The 15,376-nt window shown below is 40.0% G+C and overlaps 1 protein-coding gene across 6 annotated transcripts in view; it reads right to left on the bottom strand.

Annotated features, from left to right (window-relative positions):
• LOC142651776 (poly(rC)-binding protein 3-like) overlaps window positions 1–15,376 on the bottom strand; it is a 709,653-nt gene that overhangs the window by 401,193 nt on the left and 293,084 nt on the right. The window contains exon 1 of one of the 6 annotated variants that reach the window (XM_075826855.1): window positions 4,050–4,096. The exons of the other annotated variants lie outside the window; for them this stretch is intronic. The gene's annotated coding sequence lies outside the window, so the exon portion shown is untranslated. Of the gene's footprint in view, window positions 1–4,049; window positions 4,097–15,376 lie in introns of those variants that run through there. 6 annotated transcript variants of the gene reach the window in all.

The raw sequence follows: 15,376 nt of genomic DNA, 5'->3' as shown, positions 1-15,376 counted from the left end.
GGATGCACAGTTCTTGTGCTGTTGTTTATTTATTTCCATTTCTTATATAGCACCAAATTATTCCTCAGGGCTGTACAGAGGTTGTCCTTACTCGCTGTCCCCATTGGGGCTCACAAACTAAGTTCCTTATTGGTATGTTTTTGGGGTGTGAAAGGAAACCCACGCAAACACAGGGATAGCATACCAACTCCATGCAGATTTTGTCCTTGGTTGGATTTGAATCCAGGACCCAGGCGCTACATGGCATTAGTACTAACCACTGACTGTGGCAGATCTATCAGAATTAATTAATCATATCTTAATCTGATGGCATCCTTTCGCAGTGCCATGTTTAAAGTCACTGAGATCCTCAGTATGACCCATTCTACTAATAATGTTTATCTTTGGAGATTGCATTTCTGTGTGCTTGATTTTATGTACCTGTTTGTAATTGATATGGCTGAAACACCTAAACCCAATAATTTAAATACGAAACAATGGAGCAGCACAACAAAATATTCAGGGTGCAATGCCAAAGGAAACCTAAATCCAATGGTCACTATTCAATAAAGGCCAAGTATAAGGTACAAGGCAGCACTCCAATCAATGTTCAATATTGATTTATTCACCCATGCTACCAGTGCTAAACACCTAAACTCAATAATTAGTAGGGACGATTTTATCGGCCGACACTCGGACCCTGTCGTGTAAATAAGGCCTTATTCACACGACAGGGTCCGTGTGTCGGCCGATAAAATTGGCAGTTTTGGACCGTTTTTCCCAGCCATTTTGCATCCGTTCCAATTCCGTTCCGTGTTGCCGTTTTTAATGGCCAATTTTGACCCGTTTTGCATCCGTTTTTTCCCCTGTCCGTTTTAAAATCAGATGAATTTCATTTGTAAATTGTTTGCCACACACTTCCCTCTGTAGATAATGCCACACACTGCCCTCTGTAGATACTGCCACAGCCCCAATGTAGGTAGTGCCACTCAGCCCCCCTTGTAAGTAATGCCACATAGACCCCCTTGTAGGTAGTGCCAAACAGACACCCCTGTAAGCAATGCCACACAGCCCCCCTGTAGGTAATGCCACACAGCCCCCCTGTAGGTAATGCCACACAGCCCCCCTTGTAGGTAATGCCAGACAGACCCCCTTGTACCTAGTGCCACACAGACCCCCCTGTAAGCAATGCCACACAACCCCCTGTAGGTAATGCCACACAGCCCCCCTGTAGGTAATGCCACACAGCCCCCCTTGTAGGTAATGCCACACAGACCCCCTTGTACCTAGTGCCACACAGACCCCCCTGTAAGCAATGCCACACAGCCCCCCTGTAGGTAATGCCACACAGCCCCCCTGTAGGTAATGCTACACAGACCCCTGTTGGTAATGCCACAGAGCCCCCCTGTAGGTAGTGCTACACAGACCCCTTGTACATAGTCACTCCCCATAGATGGCACCCCCCTACTTTCCTGTAGGGGACGGCTCCAGGAGAAGTCCCTTACTCCCCTCTGCATATATTGACAGTGAAGTGAGGGACTTCTCCTGGATCGGTGTCCCCGGCCACAGTGGTGGGGATTCCGCTTCAGAAGTCCCTGATGTCACTGTGTCCATATATGGACAGTGAAGGCAGGGACTTCTCCTGGAGAGGAATCTCCGGCCACATCGCCGGGGATTCTGCTTCAGAAGTCCCTGACGTCACTGTGTCCATATATGGACAGTGAAGGCAGGGACTTCTCCTGGAGCAGAATCCCAGGTCACATCGCCTCATGGCAGGTGCGGCTCTGTGCATAGGTTTGAACAAGACAACCACTCCAAATTATAAAAGTGAGATTATTTAATCTTTAAAAATAGTTCTGTAAAATGCAAAATATTCTAGTTCACATAAAATATTCACAGAAAACCTGTTAAATCATTTCTACCATCACCATAGATGGCAGAATCTTTAAAGACTATGTACACCTTTGAAAAGTTCCTAATTACTTTTTCATAACAATTATTTTACTTTTTGAGATACAGCTGGTTTGTATCCTGTGTACAGAACAGCTGTATCTTGCGCTGAGACCTCAATCCGTCAGGTCAGCTGCACTGACGGGTTCAGTGTCAGCAGGTCCTGTGTGTCCCTGACCTCTACCTGTTATCGATCACATCTGTTATGAACTTAGATGTGATCGGTTTTAGCTTGTTCCTGCATGTCAGAGACTCGCAGGACCCGCTGACGCTGAACTTGTCAGTGCCGCTGACCTGACAGATACAGGCTTCAGTGCTAGTCATAACTGCTCTGTATACTGGATACAAAGAAGCTGTAACTCAAAAAGTAAAATAATTTTAAATAAAAAGTAATTAGAAAGTTGCCCCAAACACACTGATAGACATTTTTATTTAAAAAAACACTTTTCAGAGGTGTACATAGCCTTTAAAAATTATCTTCTACATTTATTCTCAAAAATGTAAACCCCTCTGATTCACCTTGTTTGGCACACCTGTCAAGTTGCTAGTTAATGGCCATGCATTGTTACGGGTAAAAGGGCTGTTTATCTGCAAAATCGCGCAGCCATTAATGAATGCACCTTTTATGGCCGCATGAATTTGCAGGTAAAAAGCCCTTTTAGCCACAATAATGCACAGCCATTAACTATCAACTTTACAGCCGCGCTGAATAGTGTGCCAGCGTGGCTGTTAACCACATTATGGCTGCGCCAATGCAGCTCCATGTGGCTTTACCCAAAAACCTGGCAAATCATTTCTATCTTATCTACATACTTTTGGAGTATGTAGATGGAACACTAAAGTATTTAGAAGTCTACGTATAATTTATAGCTACACTGAAAGTAAGGATTCACACACAAATCTAATATTTTATACATTTTCAGATATAACATTTCTGCTTTAAGTCTTTGCTTTAAAAATAACTGAACAGAAAGAAAACTTTTCATGCTGTATAGACAGTGTGTTTAGTCATGTTTTCTTTGCTTTTTTGGGTGGCATTTTTTCAGCTGTATTTTGGTTGCTAAAAACAAAGAGGCAAGATGTTTGCTAGTAGTCAACAGAAGAATATGAACTTCTCACCATACAACAAACAAAACACTCCTATAACAAAAATTGACTGTGTGACCTGTGTTGCAGTTTTGGAGCATAGTTTCAAACTATTCTTTGGTACAATTGTTTCTGTGAATAAGGCCTCCGACCAGTTACATATGGCTGTAATATATCTGAATTTTAGCTTTTGTATTATGACCAGAATTTTGGAATTCTCATGGCTTCATGGGGGTGTTGTTGTGGAAATGCAAGTGGAGCGATACCTCAAGGCTGCTGGAGACTGCTGGGAGAGAGCATGCACATAAACCCGCAACCTCAAATCTGTAACCACTATGATCAACAGTATCTAAGGTGACTCTAAGATATTCGCCAGAGCCGACCGCAAGGTGGGATGGACTTTGCTGCTTAGAACCCAGGTTGTCTTAACAGAGTTTAGTTTTGAATAAGAGGTGCAATGCAAGCAAACCTGAGTTGGAAACCACACAGCCAATAGGTTAACTGAAAGTCCAGAAACGGAGTAGAGGTAACAAGACAAGCGACGGTCAAAACCAGCTGTGAGCGGATAATCAGAATCGGTAAGCAGAGAGTTAACGAGAGACAAGCCGAGGTTAGTATACACGAGGTGCAGAAAACAGAAGTGCAGGAGCAGTCAGGACCTTGCTCACAAACCAGGAGATAGGAAAATTCACAAGCAAAGACAGGTGGAAAAAGATAAGTATAAATACAAGCCCACAGCAGATTGGCAGAAGGACGGAGTAGAGATAGGTTTCAAGGTAAAAGAAGAACCGCCCAGAAGCTAGAGAGGTTGTCACAGCGATCTTAAGGGAACAGGTGTTTTCCTAACAGGTGTCCTGCTCTTGTGGCCTACAAATGCTAAAATACAGCCGCATTAGAGCCATTGGAAAATGGCTTTATTTATTTATGACTGGAATTTGCCATGTTGTGCTGCATGGTGATTTTTTTTCTTTTTATCTTTTGGGAAAAACATGAATGAACGCATAACACATTACAGTATTATATAAAATTCTTACTTTAAGTGTAAAACTGTCCAGAAGGTTTATCAGGCCAAAATCAAATAATTACTTTGAAATAAATTTCCTTATTCCTGGCTGGGGTGGAGGTTTGGCAGCTGTATTTGCATGTGAAGCTATGTATTTTGCTTCTTTATCATACAGTACACACCATCATTAGATGTTCCTTGTCTGATTCAAATTGAAGTTTCCTCTTTGACAGCTGAGGACAGCTTATCCTTTCCTGTCACTATGGTAAATACAATATCTCTTCTTCAAAAAGAGTCATGGCAAGATGAGAGAAAATGTCAAGAGCAGATCAATCAGAGTGCAGTAACTTCCTGGAAGATACATAATAATCAGATCGCTTGGATGAGAACAAAATAACAGAGTCTGGTATTTTAAGAGAATGTAGAGTTAAGCGAGCTATTTCCTAAGCATGTACATATATATATATATATATATATATATATATATATATATATATATATATATATTTATTAGTTCCTTTTTTTATCTTTTGTGTAAAATTTCATAGAAACAATTGAGCAAGCAAAACTTCTAATTCAAGTTTGCATATATTGTTCACTGAGTAAACCTGTATACATTGTCATATATTACTACTTATTATATTAACCCCTTAAGGACACAACCTGTTTTGGTCTTGTGGATACAGACGATTTTTTTCAAATCTGACATGTGTGAATGTCGTAATAACTTTGCAATGCTTTTATTTATCCAAGCGATTCTGGGAATGTTTTCTCATGACACATTGTAGTTTATTCTAGTGGTAAAATCTGGTCGATACATTCAGTGTTTATTTGTGAAAAACACCACAATTTAGAGAAAATGTTTAAAAAATTAGCATGTTTCTAAATTTAAATGTATCTGCTTGTAAGACAGATAGTAATACCACACAAAATAGTTACTAGTTTACATTTTTCATGTCTATTTTATGTTTGCATCATTTTTTGAATGTCATTTTATATTTCTAGGATGTTACAAGGCGTATAACTTTAGCAGCAATTTCTCACATTTTCAATATATAGGGCTTGAGGGTCCTATATATTAGAAACTCTCCATAACTCACACCATTTTAAAAACTGCACCCCTTAGGGTATGTGCACACGCTAGCTGTCATTTACGTGTGAAAAGGCAGACTGTTTTCAGGAGAAAACAGCTGCCTCGTTTCACACGTAAATGCTCCTCCTCGCATTTTGCGAGCCGTCTGAGACGCTCGTAAATCTTGAGCTGTGCTTCATTGTGTTCAATGAAGAACGGCTCAAATTACGTGGCAAAGAAGTGTCCTGCACTTCTTTGCCTAGGCAGTCCATTTACGCGTCGTCGTTTGACAGCTGTCAAACGACGACGCGTAAATTACAGGTCGTCTGCACAATACGTCGGCAAACCCATTCAAATGAATGGGCAGATGTTTGCCGACGTATTGGAGCCCTATTTTCAGACGTAAAACGAGGCATAATACGCCTCGTTTACGTCTGAAAATAGGTCGTGTGAACCCAGCCTTAAAGTATTCATAACCGCATTTAGAAAGTTTCTAAGCCCTCTAGGCGTTTCACCGGAATTAAAGCAAAGTAGAGGTATAATTTACAAATATCATTTGTTTTGCAGAAGATCATTTTTAATCCACTTTTTTCTATAACACAGAAGGTTTTACCAGAGAAACGCAACTCAATATTTATTGCCCTGATTCTGCAGTTGTTAGAAATTTCCCACTCTAGTGTGATTTGACTCAAACACCGTCCTCAGAATCCAATGAACACCTAGTGGATTTTGGGGCCTTCTTTTTGTTATATTATATTTTAGGCACCGTGTCAGGTTTGAAGAGGCCTCGTGGTGCCAAAACAAAGGAAACACCACGGAACAGACAACATTTTGGAAACTACAGCCCCCAAGGAATTCATCTAAGGGTATAGTGAGCATTTTGACCCCACAAGTTTTTTGATGAAATCATTGGAAATGGGCCGTGAAAATGAAAATCAACATTTTCTTCTCACAAAATGAAAGTTTTAGCCAGATTTTTTAATTTTCATAATGAATAAAGGATAAAAAGCACCCCAACACTTGTAAAGCAATTCTTCTGAGTACTATAATATCCCATATGTGGTCATAAACTGCTGTTTGGACACACATCAGGGCACAGAAATGAAGGAGCACAATTTCGCTTATAGAGCTAAATTTTTGCTGGGATGGTTTATGGGTGCCATGTCGCATTTGCAAAGCCCCTGAGGGAACAAAACAGTAGAAACCCCCCAAAAGTGACTCCATTTAGGAAACTAAACCCCTCAAGGAATTCATCTAGGTGTATAGTAAACATTTTGACCCCACAGGGTTTTTGCTAAATTCATTTCAATAGGGTGGTGAAAATGAAAATCTAAATGTTTTCATTTCCACAAAGAATTAAAGAAAAAAAACCCCAACATTTGTAAAGCAATTTCTCCCAAGTACGGCAATACCCCATATGTAGTCACACACTACTGTTTGTACACATGGTAGGGCTCAGAAAGGCAGGAGCGTTATTTGGCATGCAGATTTTGCTGGATTGGTTTTTGGTCGCCATGTCGCATTTGCAGAGCCCCTGAAGTACCAGTACAGTGGAAACAACTTAACAGTGACTCCATTTTAGAAAATACACTCCTCAGGGCATTCACCTAGAAGTGGAGTGAGCATTTTGACCTCACAGATGTTTCATAGATTTTATTAGAATTGGGCAGTAAAAACTAAAAATATTTTTTTTTCCAAAAATGTGTAGATTTTGCTCCCAAATTTTCACAAGGAGTAATAGGAGAAAAACCTCCACACAGTTTGTTAGTAAATTTTTCCAGAGGCAATACCCTATATGTGGCCTTAAACTCCTCTTTGAGCACATTTCAGGGATGGAAGGAGCGCCATTTGGCTTTTGGAACGCAAATTTTCCTGGATTGGTGTTCAGGCACCATGTCGCATTTGCAAAGCCCCTGAGGTACCACCGTACATTGGAAACCCCCAAGATGTGACCCCATTTTGGAAACTACACCCCTCAAGGCATTTATCATATGCCTGGACATATGATATGATAGGGCTTAGGAGTGAAAGAGCGCTATGCGCATTTGATGCCTATTTTGGTGATTTTCACAGCATTGGCACACAATTGCATGGCTCTGAGGTCAAATGATGAAATAAACCCCCAAGAAGTGACCCTCGTTTTGTAAACTACAACCCTTAAGGCATTTTTTAAGGAGTGTAGTGAGTATTTTGACCCAACGGGTGTGTTTTCATTGGAAATTAATGCGCAGCGGATGTTGCAAAGTAAAAATTGCAATTTTCCAATAAATATGCCATTTTAGTGCACAATATGTTGTGCCCAGCTTGTGCCACTGCAGACAAATATCTCATAAACTGTTAAGTTAGTTCTCCCAGGTATGAGAATGACATATATGTGGACGTAAACTTCTGTTTGGGAAAACAGTAGGGCTCAGAAGGAGGGAGCGCCATTTGGATTTTGGAACGCACATTTTGCTTGGTAGGAGTTCTATTTGGAGTTTTTTCTGGTATGTCATTTTATAATTTGGGGGCAATTTGTAAGTTGGGCAGAGCATAAAATGGTGGTATAATAATACGGTAAATAAATAATAATCCACAGATGTTTAGCCAGTGTCGCACTGATAAATGGTGTCCGATCTTATGACCCTTTTGGAAAACACTTCACATTTTGTGTCGCCATATTCTGAGATCCATAACTTTTTCATTTTTGACTTTTTAATAGAGTACACGTGACTGTTTGATCACTTTTTATTCCATTTTTTGGCAAGCAATGTGTCAAAAATCCAGCATTTCTGACATTGTTTTTTCTTTCCTTCTTTTTACAGTGCTCGCCGTGCAGTGTAAATGACATATTTACTTTATTCTGTGGGTCAATACGATTACGGAAATACCATATGTATATAGTTTTTTATGAATGTTTTTCAGTGTTTGAAAAATAAAATCACTTTTTAAAAAAACAAAACATTTATTTTTGTTACTATACTCTAAGAGCCATAGCGTTTTTATTTCTCTGTCAATAAAGCTGTGTGAGGGCTTGCTTTTTGTGGGATGGGCTGTAGTTTTATCGGTATAATTTTGGGGTACATGCAACTTTTTGATCACTTTTTATTCTATTTTTTGGGAGGGGAGGTGACAAAAAAAAAGCGATTCTGGCATTTTTTTTACGATACTTACCATGCGGGAAAAATAACATCATAGCTCATAGTTCGGGTCATTAGGAATGCGGGGATACCAAATATGTATACTTTTTTGAAGGTTTTCATTTTTTCCCTTTAATAAAAGACATTATCGGAAAAAAGCATTTTTTGTTTTTTGACTTGAAACTTTTATACTTTTGTACAACATTTTATTAACTTTAACTTTTCTTGTGTCCCAGTGGGGAACTTGAAGGCCTGCACCGCTGCTCTCCATACTAATATATTATGTCAAAGTTACATTGACAGCAAGCTTACTAGGTCCCGCCCTTAGCAGGGCCTAATAGACTTCCATAATTAGCAGACCAGGAGGCCATAGCAACCATGAGCACCCCTGCGATCGCGTCATGGGGATGCTGATCAGCTACAAACCACCTAGATGATGAGGTCGCTTTTAAACACGGCATCTAAGGCGTTAATGCTGGGAATCAAAGCTAGCTCGGTTCAGCCATTAAAGCAGGCTGTCAGCAGCACTATACAGCTGACACCGCTGGTAATGGCGCAAGGTGAGCTTTTGACCCATCCCTGTATTTAAATCTAATTGCCAAGGCAAAGTGTATTGTTGGCACAACCCCCCATTACTCTGCACCCAGCACATGAGGCACATGCCCCGATAGCCCACCCAGCTATGCACCATGCAGAAAATTAATTCAATGGTTTCTTGCAAGACAACCCAAAGCAGTAATGAGTTGTCCTGGTTTAGCAGCTTGAGCTTCTATCAGAGCAATAGTGCCACTGAGTTTATCCCTGGCAAAGTTTACTGTATATACAGCATAGATATAATCTAAATAAAAATGAATTAGGAGCATGTGTAATAGCCAAAATTTGCATTCACAATGCGGCTGGCTGATACTGTAACCAGTTGACAAACTTGTCAACAGACACAAAGTTACCAGATTATCTAAACTGATCAGGAATGATCCTACAGGCCGGATTTGTTGCAGATTTTCCGCATTGTAAAATCTTATAAATCCAAATGTAAATCTGATACAGAGATCAGCCACAAATAGTATGGTTTTGCTGTGCAAATTGTTGCAGAAACGCATAGTAGCTGTGAAAATCATTGCAGATTTTCCACAGCACTTTTACCTGAGGATTTAGGCTGGGTTCCCAAGGGTCGGATACGCTGCATAAAAGTACACAGGGTATCCGACTTAGAACTCGCAGGGAATTCCGCCCAAAAAGTCGCACCAAATGTGAATCTCCGCTGCAGAAACCAGTGCTTGGAAAAAAAACGAAAAACTTACCAACGGCCGTTGTCATAGTGACGTGTCCCTCTGTGCAGTCCGGCCTCCTGGGATGACACTGCAGACCGTGTGACCGCTGCATCCTGTGATTGGCTGCATCAGTCATATGGGATGTAATGTCATTCCAGGAGGCGGGGCTGCACTCAGAAAAGAGGAATACGTTGTTATAACAACGGCCGGAGGGGTAAGTATTAACTTTTTCATTAATTTGAAACCAAAAAAAGTTTTTTGCTTTCGAAATCGCTGTAAAAACCACAACAAAACTCTATGTGCATATTTTAGTTTGGAATTTATCCTCCCAATTCTTGGCCGAAACACGCAACTACTCACAGAACCTGCAGCATAAATTGACATAAATTGAAAGCCACACTGCAGAACACTTTCTGCAACATTTCAGTTTTTTTTTTCTTATCTGTCCTAAAATCCGCGCGGAATTCCACCTAAACAACGGCACCAACTTGTGGCTATGCTCAGAACAGAGGGAAGTGTTGCCATGACTACGGCCGGGGGTAAGTATAAGCTTTTTTTTAAACTTGAAGTGCTAAAAAGTTTTTTTGCTTTTTTTCACTTGCGATTTTTTTGCTGCGGAATTGCAGAGTTTCCGCCCAAAAAATCGCAACACATTCCTCTTTGTTGCAGGTTTTACATCCCCATTAAATTTAATGAGGAAATCCCACAACAGAGGAGCAGCATAAATTGACCTGTTGCGGATTAAAAAAACGCACCGCAGGTCAATTTATGAACGTTTCTTTGGCTGATTTTTTCTGCTGTGTGTGAATAAAATAAAAATATTCCCCTCACCACTCCGCTTCTCATTGCTGGATCTTCTCAGGCTTCCACATCAGGCGGGCTGTGTCGGGGGCACATATAAAGTCCTGACGCCGGCCAGCGTCAGGTCATTGTATGTGACACAGTACTCAACATCAAGTGTCAGGAAATTGTGTGCTGCGTAGCAACCACATGCCACTCTCCAGTACTTAAGGGGGGCACTGTAACGTTAAAAGCAGCCAGCAGATTCCTACTGTCTATTAAAGAGAACCTTTCACCTGCCCATAGATGTGCAGCTGAGTCCAGCATGTAATGGGCAGGGCTGTACAAACTCTGTCCCACTATAAAAAAAAATTCTATCTTTCTCCGTTATTTAGATATCGGTGCCGTTATATTTGGTGCCCGATATCTAAATAACCCCCTGAACTGTCAATCGGGCTTGTAATTGGCAAGGGGGTGTGTAACATTGCTGTGACAGTGTCACAGCTTGAGCTGGAGAGCTAGAGCGTGTGCGTGCGCACGTGCAGCTCCGCCACCAACACAAAAAATAGGAGAAGAATGTGAATTCTTCTTCTTCTGTTCCATGGTGGCGGGAGTACGCCAGCTCCGAGTTACACATGTGCGCACACACGCTCTCCTCTCTTTAGCTCTTGCTGTGACACAGTCCATAGCTGATTGGACAGTGTCACAGCAAAGTTACACACCCCCTTGCCAGTTACACGTTCCATTGACAGTTCAGGGGGCTATTTAAATATCGGGCGCCAAATATAACGGCACCAATATCTAAATAACAGAGGATAGGAATTTTTTTTAAAGTGCTCCAGGTTTTGTACAGCCCTGCCTATTACATGCTACACTCAGCTCCACATGTATGGCCATGTGAAAGGTTCTCTTTAAATTGCATGTAAGAGATTGAGGTAAAAAATGTCCAAGTTTATAATTACTGGTGGGTTGTAAGAGAAACATAAGCATCCCCGCTCTTGGATGAGCTATTGAGGAGAAAGCGTCCCATATATTGTTCTTGCACAGTGGGACACTGCTGTCAGTGTCCTTCTCTGCATGGTCTAAGGCTATAGAAAGAGTTAAACTCATTCTTTGCAAAAATGTCAACAAACCATACTTTCTCTGCAGCTGTGATCCCTCTATATTACACCGCTATTCCCAAAGAGCCAATATAATAACCAAATAATGTGTTTTGCATAATTGTTGTTATAGTTTCAGTGACCTGTGCACAGTCACATTATGCAGGTTCAGGTGGGAGTGAAAAGAATTCTCAATTTCAAACAGTTTGGATATTTTATCTATCGCTGAAAACACATTATAATGTTTCTGTGTCACAGAGAAACTAGATTATGAAATCCACTGAGACAGAATTACATTTGGATGGATAATCTCGCTCTGTATCCTGCTGTATCATATGCCACCGCTAGTTATAGGAAAATTTTTACTGTGCGACAGTTCCACTCAACTAAGGCTTCGTTCACATCAGACCTTTTCGTCAGGAGAAGCCACGAACAGAAACCAAACGGAAACCATAGCCTTGATTTCAATGGTAACGGTTCTGTTGCTAATGGTTTCCGTTTGTCTCCGTTCCGTAAGGTTTCCCATTTTTTATGGAATCAATAGCGCAGCCTAATTAAATTCTGCACCGCATGTCAATTTGTTAATGTTTATGCGGTGTTTTTTTTCTGCAGCGTGGGGATGAGATTTTCTAAGTCTCATCCCCTTTTCTGCTACTGTAAATGCTGTGGAATTTCTGCACAGAACTCCGTTGCGGAAATTCCCCAACGTTTACGCTACGTGGGAACCGGGTCTAAGTTTTGGCAAACTGGCCAATTGTCAAAGATTCTGTTTCCAAGGACTGGACCCTCAGTAGCAACCTGAGAGTGGAGTGGAAAAACATTAGAAAACATACAGCAGGATATTGCTGGAGCCTGAAGGTGAATAACAAATTTTTCCAGCATTGCCCCAGACCATCAGGGACTTTACCAATAATTTTTTCACTATTTAGGCAATGAGTGGTAGTATTATTTGGAAACTGAATGGTCATTTTATTTGGGCATTGAGTGGCAGCATTGTGCGGTGAATAAATAGCAGTGCTAAGTGGGCACTATATGATAATATAATTTAGATACGGTATGGAGGCATTATTAGGGAATTGTATGGCGGTATTATTTGGCCACTGAATGACTGTATTGTGTGGGTCATATTATTTGACATTGTATGATAATAATTGTTTACAAAAATATGAGTACAAAGTGGATATATCCTTGTAATATATATACTGTGTGTGTGTGTGTGTGTGTGTGTGTGTGTGTGTGTGTGTGTGTGTGTATATATATATATTTATATTCAGCTTATGAAAAACTGTCTAGAAATGGCAAGTGGGTAGTCCTACTTTGCCTGTTGCCCAGGGCCCCACTTTCTATAGAACTGGTCTTGACAACGCTGACCTCACCTGACTGTCTTTGTCCTTTAAGCATCTTTTTGGACATACAGTAATCATATAGACGTTTTTACATTTTAAGTAAAACCCTCTGAAAGTAAAAACATGTTAGATACTTAATTTCTTTCTAAAATTACTCTCCAAGCAGTCCCACGGCATAGAAATAAACTGTTTCCTCTCCACTTGATGAATTTGTACAATTCTAAAAATGGTTGGATTGAATATACAAATAGAATATTTACACTACAGTATTGAATGAAATTGATCTGGTTGGCAACAGAGACATAATCACATGTAGTGTGAATACATTATCCCTCAGACATAATTATACTGTTTGATTCTTGACTGTGGGATTAATCTAATATTCAGTATACATTTCTGACTCATAATTACTTATCTTATTAAAGGGGTTTTCCCATGAGGGACATTTATGATATATCCACAGAATGTGTCATAAATGCCAGATAGATGCGGGTCCCACCTCTGGGACCCACTACTATCTCTAGAACAGGGTCCCTTAAACCCTATTCTAGCTTTTTGTGCTCACGCTGCCTCCCGGCCACCTACTGATTACATGGTCGGGAGCTACGGAAACAGCGTAACTCGCTGAGCTATGCTGTTTCCGTAACTCCCATAGTAGTGAATGGCAGTTACGGAAGCAACGTAGCATGCGAGCTATGCTGTATTCGTAACTACTATTCAGTTCTATGGGAGTTATGGAAACAGAGTAGCTTAGCAAGTCACGCTGTTTCCGCAACTCCCGACCATGTAATCAGTAGGTAGTCAGGAGGCAGCGTTAGTACAAGAAGCTAGAACAGTGTTTAGGGTCCCAGAGGTGGGACCTGCATCTATCTGACATTTATGACATATCCTGTGAATATGTCATAAATGTCCTTCATCGGAAAACCCCTTTAAGTATGTGCCACTACTGATTTCTTCTAGATGACTGTCTTTTAGCTTACAGATGTAGCCAAGTTTATCTTGACTCTGATAACTTGCTGCAGTGTGATTTCACACAATATAAAAAGTCATTGAAGAAGTCAAGTTAAAGTTTCTTGCCACTGTGTATTTAATGCGTTAATAGTCAAGATAAAGATGGCTACATCTGTATATCAACTTGTTATATGTGGTTAGCGAAAGTGTAAGCACTTGTATATTGTACAGCTCGGTGAAATATCCCAAACTCAAGCACTGCAGGTGAAATGTGAGTATATACCAATGTCAAGGTTAATGTAACAATACACTTTTTTCTTAATTTTCTTAAAAAAAATTTTTTACATTTAAATACGGATTTCGCCATAAATATCACACTTTTCAAAACAAAAGGTAAAATCCACGTTAAGTCTGCTGCTTGTGAATGAAGATTAGGAAAATCCCATTGACTTGCATTTACTTGATGCATTTATTTATTTATTTTCTGTTGGTTCTATAGTGCCGGTATATTCCACACAGCTGTATAGAGGTTGTCACCATATACATGAGTTACTGCCCCAATAGGGTTTATAATCTAATTTTCCTATCTCAAACACATTTCATAGGAAGCCAATTATCCTATAAGTACATATGTTTTTGAAGTTTGGGAGAAAACCAAAGTACCCAGAGGAAACCCACACAAACATGGGAGAACATTCAAACTCAATGAAAATGTTCTCCTTGGTCGGATTTGAACCCAGGACTCCAGTGCTACATGCCTCTGGGATAGAGATTTTACTATTACCCTAGTTAAGGATCTTTAAAATATAATATACATGATAATAAATACACAATTGGGATACATACATGCAAAATCAGGTACCACAAAGAAAGACAAATCTTGACTTTGACTCAAGTTGTGTATGACGCATTTTCCAATGTAACATGACACCATATTATGGCAGTGATTTTGATGACTTGGTTGATATTGTATACATGGATAGCACTATTGGTTTCCACTGATGTATGTGTTTCAGACATGGAAAGGACAAGGGCAAGGTGATTCAGTTACAAACATCTCCACACTGACTGTGTGATGGGAACATAGATGATTATATCAGTTTCTTGGCATTACATTGAAAATGGATTTCACGAGATTAATTATAGAAGAGAAATGACAAGTCTTGTGAAGGCACATAAATTACTTACCCGACCAGATTATTAACATTATGATTAAGAACAAGAACATCTCATGTTGCACAATGATAATAGTAATGATAATGATAATAATAATAATTATTATTATAAAATATGAGTGCTTGGAATCCGCAAAATCCAAAAAGCCTCCAGTCTAACAAAGTTTACCTTTTATTTTGACACCGAGGCTAAATGTCAATTTCCTGAAATGACAATTTCTTTTGTCATTTGGGCTCTGAAATTTGTTCATTTTATAAAATATCATATAAGGTTACATTTATTAAACTTAAAGGGGTATTCCGGTTTAAAAAACAAACCACGATTGACCTATTGCAAGTTCATATAGAGTTAAATAACTTACTAATAGAAATGCTATAGAAATTTCGTCATCCTCTGTGTTTTCTAGTCTGATCGCCGCCCGGCCAGAAATTGCGTAGTTCCTGTACCCTGATTAGGATGTCGACACAGGCACTTGCAATGATCCCACTCCTCTCCTTTCTCTTGTGTTGACGTGTCATAGCGAACGTCACTGTTATGAGCTTG

The sequence above is a fragment of the Rhinoderma darwinii genome, chromosome 5, assembly GCF_050947455.1.
Source record: "Rhinoderma darwinii isolate aRhiDar2 chromosome 5, aRhiDar2.hap1, whole genome shotgun sequence".
In the NCBI taxonomy this organism is placed as follows: domain Eukaryota; kingdom Metazoa; phylum Chordata; class Amphibia; order Anura; family Rhinodermatidae; genus Rhinoderma; species Rhinoderma darwinii.
Note: the sequence above shows the minus strand (reverse complement) of the source record. Positions and strands in the feature narration are given on the sequence as shown.